This window comes from Centropristis striata, chromosome 9, assembly GCF_030273125.1.
Source record: "Centropristis striata isolate RG_2023a ecotype Rhode Island chromosome 9, C.striata_1.0, whole genome shotgun sequence".
Lineage (NCBI taxonomy): Eukaryota > Metazoa > Chordata > Actinopteri > Perciformes > Serranidae > Centropristis > Centropristis striata.
This window is the reverse complement of record NC_081525.1, coordinates 31,231,585-31,240,698: the sequence shown is the minus strand read 5'-3', so window position 1 is coordinate 31,240,698 and position 9,114 is coordinate 31,231,585.

Below are 9,114 nucleotides of genomic sequence, written 5' to 3'. Positions count from 1 at the left end.
CTGTGCATTTGAAGTAAGCCCTTTCAGCCGACCAGTCCTGTGCTCTACGTCTAGTCCCAGTGCCCATGCATATTATCAGACAAAGAAGATCAACGGGACAGCAATCTGCCAAGCTCGAGCACAAAGCTGGTGTGATTTCCTCGAATGAATCACAACACACTCCAGGCATGCCTTCAATTCAGAATACTTGTGGCCTCAAAGCTCTGCCCCTTCCTTTCAACTCTGCAATCACCAGCATCACATTTGTTGCAGAACGGATGTCCAAAAGTGCACAAGAAAAGGGGTGAAAGAAGAATGTTTTGCTGCTAGTATGTGGAGGAAGCATTAGAGGGTACAAGGGCATTTCGAGATGGCCCAGTAAATAAATGGTTCTTCCAGGGAGTGGGTCTCATCAGGCCATGATGTCGCCTCCTGTTGAGTCATCAGCTGAGATGTTGATTTGCCCTTGTTTCCAGTCTCCTCCAGAGTGGGCATGTAGTGACCAGGCGGCAGCAAACAGGCAGAAAGCTACTTTACTGCTCCCCCGGGGTTTGTGGGAAAGAAACAGCTGATGGTAATTACAGATTTTGATTTCTGTTTATTCAGTTGTTTGTTAACATGAACTTGAAGCCATTCAACACATTCTCATGAAGGTGTTTGTATGAGTTCTTATGAAAACGTATCATTTATATGATATCCTTGCAGACATGAGAATGTAACAGGGCTGCAGATATTGATTATTTTAGTATCCTATCGAGTTTTCAATCTATTAATCAAATAATGGCAGTTTAAATACTTTTGCTTTATTAAAGACCATAGTAAATATAAAAAAAGCAAAATAATTATTTGTATTGCATCAATTGCTAAATCTGTCAAAACCAAACCTTTTTTTTAATACATTTTAGTGCCATATTACATTATTTATATTTATTCAATGCCTAAATATCATAATGCAAGTTAGTAAATGTAAACAATTTTCTAAGTTAAGGGGTTGCTCTACACCTGCTGACCCTACAAACTAAACTGAATGTACCTGCTGCTAGGGGTGGGCGATATGGCCCTTAAAGATTATCACGATATTTCAATATTTTTGCAATAACGATATTCTTGACGATATTAAATAATACTGAAAAATACATAGAAAATTATTTGTCAGTCTGTATAAATAAATCATACAACATACAACAAAATAAAAATCAATCATAAATCTGAATGTAGTGTAAATTTAAAATATCAACAGTTGCCAAATGATGTAGTATCCTTCAAATTCAGTCATTTGAGGATCCTTCGTTGACTTTGGGATACAGCCTTGTAGAACGTGATAATGTAATAAATTCCCGATAATGTAATAACCCTGATAATTTAATAAAAATCTGCACTTGAGTCCATTGAAAATGTAATAAAACCTGATGATGAAATAACTTCCTGATAATGTAATAAAGTGCCTTTCCCAATAATGTAATACACTTTTTACCAATAATGTAATAAAGTATAACATTAATGGGAGGTTATTACATTATCAGGTTAGCCTTCATTTCGCAAGTCCTGATAATGTAATAATTCCCCAATATTGTAATAATTTAACAGCAGACCACCCATTACTTGAGTTCAAGTGGTGATACTGTGTAGGCAACTCCAGCTCAAGAGCTCTAGCGCCACCAACAGGTCAAAGTTGAATGTTTATTAACTTCTGACCCTTTCATCCGTTTTTCACAAACGAGGTATCCATGACACACGAATGCATTCAACAGCTTCTTGAAATCTAAAGGTGCTTGGTGTTATACTTTATTACATTATTGGTAAAAAAGTGTATTACATTATTGGGGAATTCACTTTATTACATTATCAGGAAGTTATTACATTATCAGGTTTTATTACATTTTGAAATGACTCAAGTACAGATTTTTATTACATTATCAGGGTTATTACATTATCAGGGTTATTACATTATCGTGAATTGATTACCTTATCAGGTTCTACAAGCCTCAGTCTCGGAGGAGGACAGAGAGGAGGGGCAGGGTTTTGACTGACTGACGGGTGACAGACACTGTGCTGAGCAGAGACACAATGCAAAATAACTTTATATTATGAATAGTGTTCATATACTTTCAGTAGCTTGAAATGTGACGTTAGTGCAGCACATGAGACTATAGCAGGCCGCCACAGTCTAGGTAATTAATGGAAACCCTTACGCCACTACGTCAAGAAGTAGGAATTTTGCCAATATCATGAAATGCGTTTTTTTACCCATAAAAAAATATATATACCAGTATAATCGTGAACGATACGATATGGCACACCCGTACCTGCTGCATTGGATTGGTGCATTTAAAGCTTTAATTACTAATGAAAATGAAACCACCTGATATTTTGCTATCAGGGGTATTTTATTTATCATAGCATGGAAAGATCGTCCTATCACATGAGCTCAACATTGCTTTGGGCTCTACTTGATAGTCTAGCCTTTCACCTATTGCACCTAATTTTAATAAATTAAAATGTACAGCTATAACAGCAGTTATTACTGGAAGAGATGCAATAACAACCATTAAAAATAACCAGGAGTATTAATAAATTCTACAAAATATGGCAACCATGTGTTGAAAGTTATAATTCTGTATACACTGCAAATGAATGCCTGTACCCGAGGAGCATTAGTCAGTAGAATTTCTGTGAAATCCTCTTTTTTTAATTATTATTATGATGTGTTTTTTTGTTGTTGAGTTTTTTGTTTTTTTGTACTCCATCAATCCTTATTTTATTTGTGTTGGTATTCTTCAGATTTGTTATTCGCAGCGTTATTTTTATACTTACTTTACTCCATTGATTTAATTGGTTTTATTCTTTTTACTCAATAAACATAATAAAAATAATAAACATGAACAGTAGTGTGCACTTAGACGTTCTACAACTAGTTCCACTAAATTCCGCATAGCTCATGTAATCATTGATCCATTACATGCCTTCTTTCGCAGACATAGTTGGATATCTACAAATTGCAGTGCATTGCTTTTCCAAGAAAATCATACGAACTGAAAGAACAGCTTAACCCATTATGTAAGGACGAGAAAAATCAGTACCACAGAGTTTGCTATTTCAAAATACTGTTCTCAAAGACACCTCATTCTGATGGATTTTCTGCACTTCCATAGAGTTTCTCTCAATAAACCGACACACAAGAGTCTTGGATGCCCACAAACCACAGGCACAATCACAACTTATTATTTTCTCCAACCTGTCAAAGAGTATAGATTAGCCATCACCTGGACACAGTCCCGAACTCCCAGCTCTCATAATGGTTGACTGAAAACGTGGCATAATTTAACCTTCGCCTTCATGCGGTGATAACACGATGCACAATGGTGCTGTGCACTGTGTAACTTTTAACAATAGAAAACTCGCAGTAGCTCAAACAACACAGTTTTTTATGCAGGGTATTTCTACTTGTGTGCAATCACTGTAATGTGTAGACTAAAAGGCCTTTAAACACACAGGGTGTTGTTGGGGAGATTGATTTGCACGTCAATATATTATTTCAAACGGTTGTTTTTGTAATGAATACTACCGACATATGCTTTTGTTTTGGTTTTTGGAACCAGGATTGATTTTTCTTAGTTTTTCGCACCACAAATAAATGGATCAACCAGTCATGTTGTGTGGAACAGATGCCACATCACAAAGTCAGGACAATCAGAGCTTGTTGGTGTTTGTTTCTCAGCACTCTGCATGAACACAATGAACACAAGGACAAATAACATGTTCAAGTGTTAACTGGAGCTGTGCTAATCCATAAACATCTACCCCATCTAATGTATGTTAATTATTATTTTGTATAACTCATTTGGCGAACATGCTACCCTCTGAACCCCAAGCCCTTTGTTCTCTTTACATTTACATTACATTCTTCTCTGCCCCTCGACTCTGGAACAAACTCCCTCAGTACATCCGGTCTCTACCAACACTGTCAACCTTCAAGTCACATCTCAAAACGCACATGTTTAGCCTAGCCTACCCCTAATATATTCATAATTTTTAATTTACAATTTTTCTCTGTACTGTTTTAGTGTTGTTTATTATTACTGTCATTGTTGTTTTTATTGTTCTAATTTGTAATTGTTTTATTGTTGTTTATTATTACTGCCACCGCTGTTTTTTATTCATGTTTATGGTTTTTATTGTTAATGTTTTGTTTTTAATTGTTTATTGTAAGGTGACCTTGAGAGTCCTGAAAGGAGCCTATAAATAAAATGCATTATTATTATTATTATTCTGCTCACTGTGGCCTTGTATTTCACTACAATATATAAGTCCTGCAGCTCTATTGAATGGGTACAACCATGGCTAGAATAGGGAACAGCTAAACAAGAGCTGTGTTCCGATACCCATACCTCCTGTATTTGCTTAGTTTGAGTACGCAGGGTGTTCCGATTCCAATCGCAACGAAAAGAAGTGTACATAAAGGACCCGGATGGTGCCCTCATAACGGTCAAAATGCTGAGTATGCAACGATGTACACTTTATGCCCTCAACGGCCGCCATCTTGTCTACGTAGCGGAAGAGGCGGAGCCAGGCAGAGCCGCTCACCTCGAAAAAAATGTTTTAATGGCGGCCAAAATGATTTGCTGCGTTAATGGAGCCATATTGCAGGATTGTAGAAGTAAACCAACGATTAAACAACACAAAGGGTATTTTTTTTGCCGTTCAAAGCAGGATGTTTTTGGCGGGTGACGAGCCGCGGCGGCTGTCGCGATCCTAATTTCCGGTAAGTGCACCACGGAGTATTAGATTTGGAACAACACTCACCTGCTGAAATCTGCGTACTTAGTAAGTGCGGATAGTGTACTGCGTTTTGGGTATCGGAACACAGCGAAGGTCTTTGTGCAGAATAACACAGCTATAATGACATAGTAAAGAAAAAAATTCAAGTTGAATTTCTCTGTTAAATTATTATCATTAGTCTTGATTTTTAATTTACTTTTATGTACACAACACTTTCCCAAGTGTCCACAAGTGCCATGAATATTTGGGGGTAAAAAGCGTCTCCACATGCTATACTGAACTATTTTTACAAGCTATCCTCTTTGCTCTGTGTCAACAGCTGCTGTCACATTTTCAGTTAATATTTGGCAAATGACCATTTGTGACAGAAATGTCACAATTTTAAGCTTCGTTTTCCTTACTTTATCAAATATTTTGTAACCTATGACCCCTTCAAGGATTGTCGGAAAGTTCAAATTCAACGAAAATGCCTGTTTTCAGAGTTTCTTTACACGATAAATAATTCATAATTAATTTTAGCTCCATGTGAAGTAAATAAACTTGATGTTCAGATGATCGTCGAACAATGATGCAATTTACAAATGTATGTAACTGCAGATTTATTATACTGGAGATCTCCTGAGGTAATATGACGCCCAGTTTAGCAAAAAAAAGAACTCAGTCATAAACAAAAAGTGTTTTTATGTCGAGACAGTTAACAAACATGGTCATGACTGAATACCAAATATGACACATTGCCATTTTTATGTATTTTCCTTGAATATCTTACTTACTGTCTTACTTAATCGACATTTTTTCAGACTATCGGCCATTGAAACAATGGGCTGTTGGAATAACGGCATTAGTGTCATAGCAGGTTTGGCTAACTTTAGCTAATTAGATAATGTTGATATTTATCAAACAGGGGAGGCCCTGTGTGTAGCGCTTTACCTGCATATAGAGCACACAAAGTAACAGAAGACACTGAAGCATATCAGAGGCTTTATGAGTGCTCTTGTCTCATATTTAGCAAATCTGTTTGAACTTTTTATTGAAGTGTTGCAACATTCAGAAAGTGACGGACTGTTGCATGAGTCTTAGAGGAACAAGAAGAGTATTTTTCAGTGTTTTGCTTTATTAGGTCTCAATAGAGATGCATTCAGGAAACAGCTAGAGAGAGAGAATGACATGCATCCCCAGCATGAACTGAATAGTGAATATTTATGATTTATATCTTCACCACTCGACCACCAAGACACTCCACAGTTTAATTTTTGCCACAAATCTTGTTCAGCATCACAACATAATTTGAATTCCATACGACAGAAATCTGCTGTTCTCCTGCAGAGGATGAATAAGGCATCACTTTAGGCTTATGAGAAAACATTAAAGAAAAGCACAGATTTATGGAAAATGAAGTTATATAAAGCTTCTTAGGCTGGAACTTTGTTATTTTTGACCAGTTTGTTTAAATGCAAACCATTAGCCTGCTGTGTTGACTCTCTGCTTCTGTCCCCGACATTTTTCAAATTATGCTGTTTTCATATTACCGTCCATGCGTGACATAAGCTGCCGATAAACTCTCCCGAGACTTATATCCACGTGTCGTTTATGGACGGTTCAGACTCTGCATTCACAAGACAGTCGGCAGTCTTTCTATCTTCCTTTTATTTTCAGCCCTCCCCGAACCACCCCACAACTCACAGCCCTTATTATTTTCTAATAGGAGATAGCAGTTATCAGTTCAGTGAGAGGGGAAATAATCGACATAAACACATTTAGCAATTAGCAATAAAACTTTCACTTCATTTGCATACAGTGATGTTGCAGCGTATATTCTGCTGGTAACCTGGATGTACCACAGCCACGTGATTACATACAGCCACAAGTTATTATACAAGTATTTTATGTTTGAGTGTTACATGGTACATAAATTACACTAAAACATTACATGAATACAAAATTTCTCACAAATGGGTAATTTCACTCTAATGAATGCTCTCCTACTACTGCCTTCTTATGATTTAATACAGTAATTAAATAATATTACTGTACTATACTGTAAGCATATGTATGCAATTTGTGAAACATTTGTCAAACCTAAAAAAAAATCCCACATATATCAGAAGATTTTTTTTTTCACCAATATGCAAAAACATGTTTGCAGCACTTCTGAATTAGATTAATTACATACATTTTAATTATACAATGAGGTAGTTTATTAAATCATTAAAACATTTAACCACCAATATTTCAAGCAGGTGATCCAACAACACAGCCACACTTTAATCTTTTACTTCCCACCAGCTGAAATATTGACATGCTACTGGTCAATAGCCAATCAATATTGTAATTACAAGATTTAAATTGCATGCAATAGGCAGGATATGTAGCAGTGCTAGTTTGTAATTGAATGATGCCCAAAACATTGCTGTAGTTTCTGCACTGTGAAACAAGTAAACAACAGCAGTGGCTGAGAAAAAAAACACATATGCATAGATTTTTTTGCTTGTTGGCCCACACATTTTTGAGGCTTAGATTTTTGAGACCAATACCAGTTTTAGAGGATACAAATTACTGATGGTGGCTGGTTGTGTATTTATGAGGAATAGAAAAATACATTTTATATGTTTGTGCACTAGTAGGTACTCAGAAGGCTACTTGTTTTAAACAAATACATTATTAAAGAATATTTAACATTATTATACATTAAATAAACCAATTCTAACAATGCAAACAAAAAATTAAGAATAAATACAATTTAAAATAGCAAAACAAGCATCAGCACTGTATATTTAGCAACAGTAAATGGCTGACAATTTAAATAAAGAATTAATAAAAATAGAATAAGTATCTGACACCATTTCTACATGACCCCAAACATTTTTCCTGCATTATATATTCTGTAAAAAAAAAGGTTTTCATATTGGCACATATCAGACAACAAACAATCATGGAAAAAATGATTAGGCCACCCTTTTTCTTCAATTTATTGTTCATTTTAATGCCTGATACAACTAAAGGTACACTTGTTTGGACAAATAGAGAAATAAGAGTTTAATTTAAAACTGATATCTAGACATTTTCCAAGGTTTTCTTTCTAATAACCAAAATCATTATCGAGAAAACCATGGAAAATGGCTAGATATCAGCTCTTAAATTAAACTCGTATGAGATATTGTTGTTTTTATCATTATATTTATCTAAACAAATGTTCCTTTAGTTGTATCAGGCATTAAAATGAACAATAAATTGAAGAAAACAAGAGGGTCTAATATTTTTTTTCATGACTGTATACACTGATACTGATAGATATTGATATGTCTGTGATAGGATCTGTATTAAAAAATCTCTTTTTCAATAGTGTTCAAGGCAAGACATGTAGCAGCACAAATAACAAGATTGCAGGCATAAAACAAACATATATCAATTTAAAATGAAAACATCTACAGCCATTTTCCAAGACATTTAGAATCACTTTAAATGTGTCCAGTGGGAACAGCTCTCAAAGATTCAGGTGATGTTGCAATTGATTCCAAGCTGAAGGAGCGGCATACTTAAACGCTCTCTTCTCCACTTCAGTATGGACTTTAGTTAGTAAGAAAAAGTCCTCAGAGCAAATACCAAACTTCCCATATATTTTTTGTAGGATGTAAATCCATAAGTAAGAAGTAAGCAGTCCCTGAACAACCCTAGAAATAAGAATCAGCACTTTAAAATAAACCTTAGTGCTTGTAAAGATGCATACATGTATATAACATCCCCATCATGCTTCACTATCACGTGTTTACAGAAGAGGAGAGTTTCGCAGACTGCATGTTGTATGATTGACAGATTCTAAGTGCAGTTCTGAAATGATGGATGCTTTCACAAGTGCAAAACACTGAATGATAAATAGCATATTGCCTATGATGAATAATAGATATTTTTCTCGAATTACAGTCTTTATTGAAAATTAAATTCAAAGGCAAATTATACGTTTACAACCTTAAACATTACATAAACAGCATTTTATTGTTCAGTTATCGATTGCATTTTTATAATTACATGTTTATGAGTTGTAGTGAAAGAAAATAATAGACCTCCTGTGACTAATTTATCAAGTTGCTTGCTGTGTGAAGGCACATATATAGTATATTATATTCCAAGACTCAAGTGCAGCCTGATGCATCTTACACCGCTCGGGTTATTTTCTTTCTACTTGGTGTCACCCCAGTGGAATACATACATCCTGTTTTTTTTTTAAGATCTAGGTCTGCTTTCAGGGACCTAATCAAAACCAATTAATTTGCCCATATTTATGACAGTGACACAGATTTTATGTTAATAATGTCATGAAACAAGATTAGGCTCATGCACAACACAATGCTCTGAACA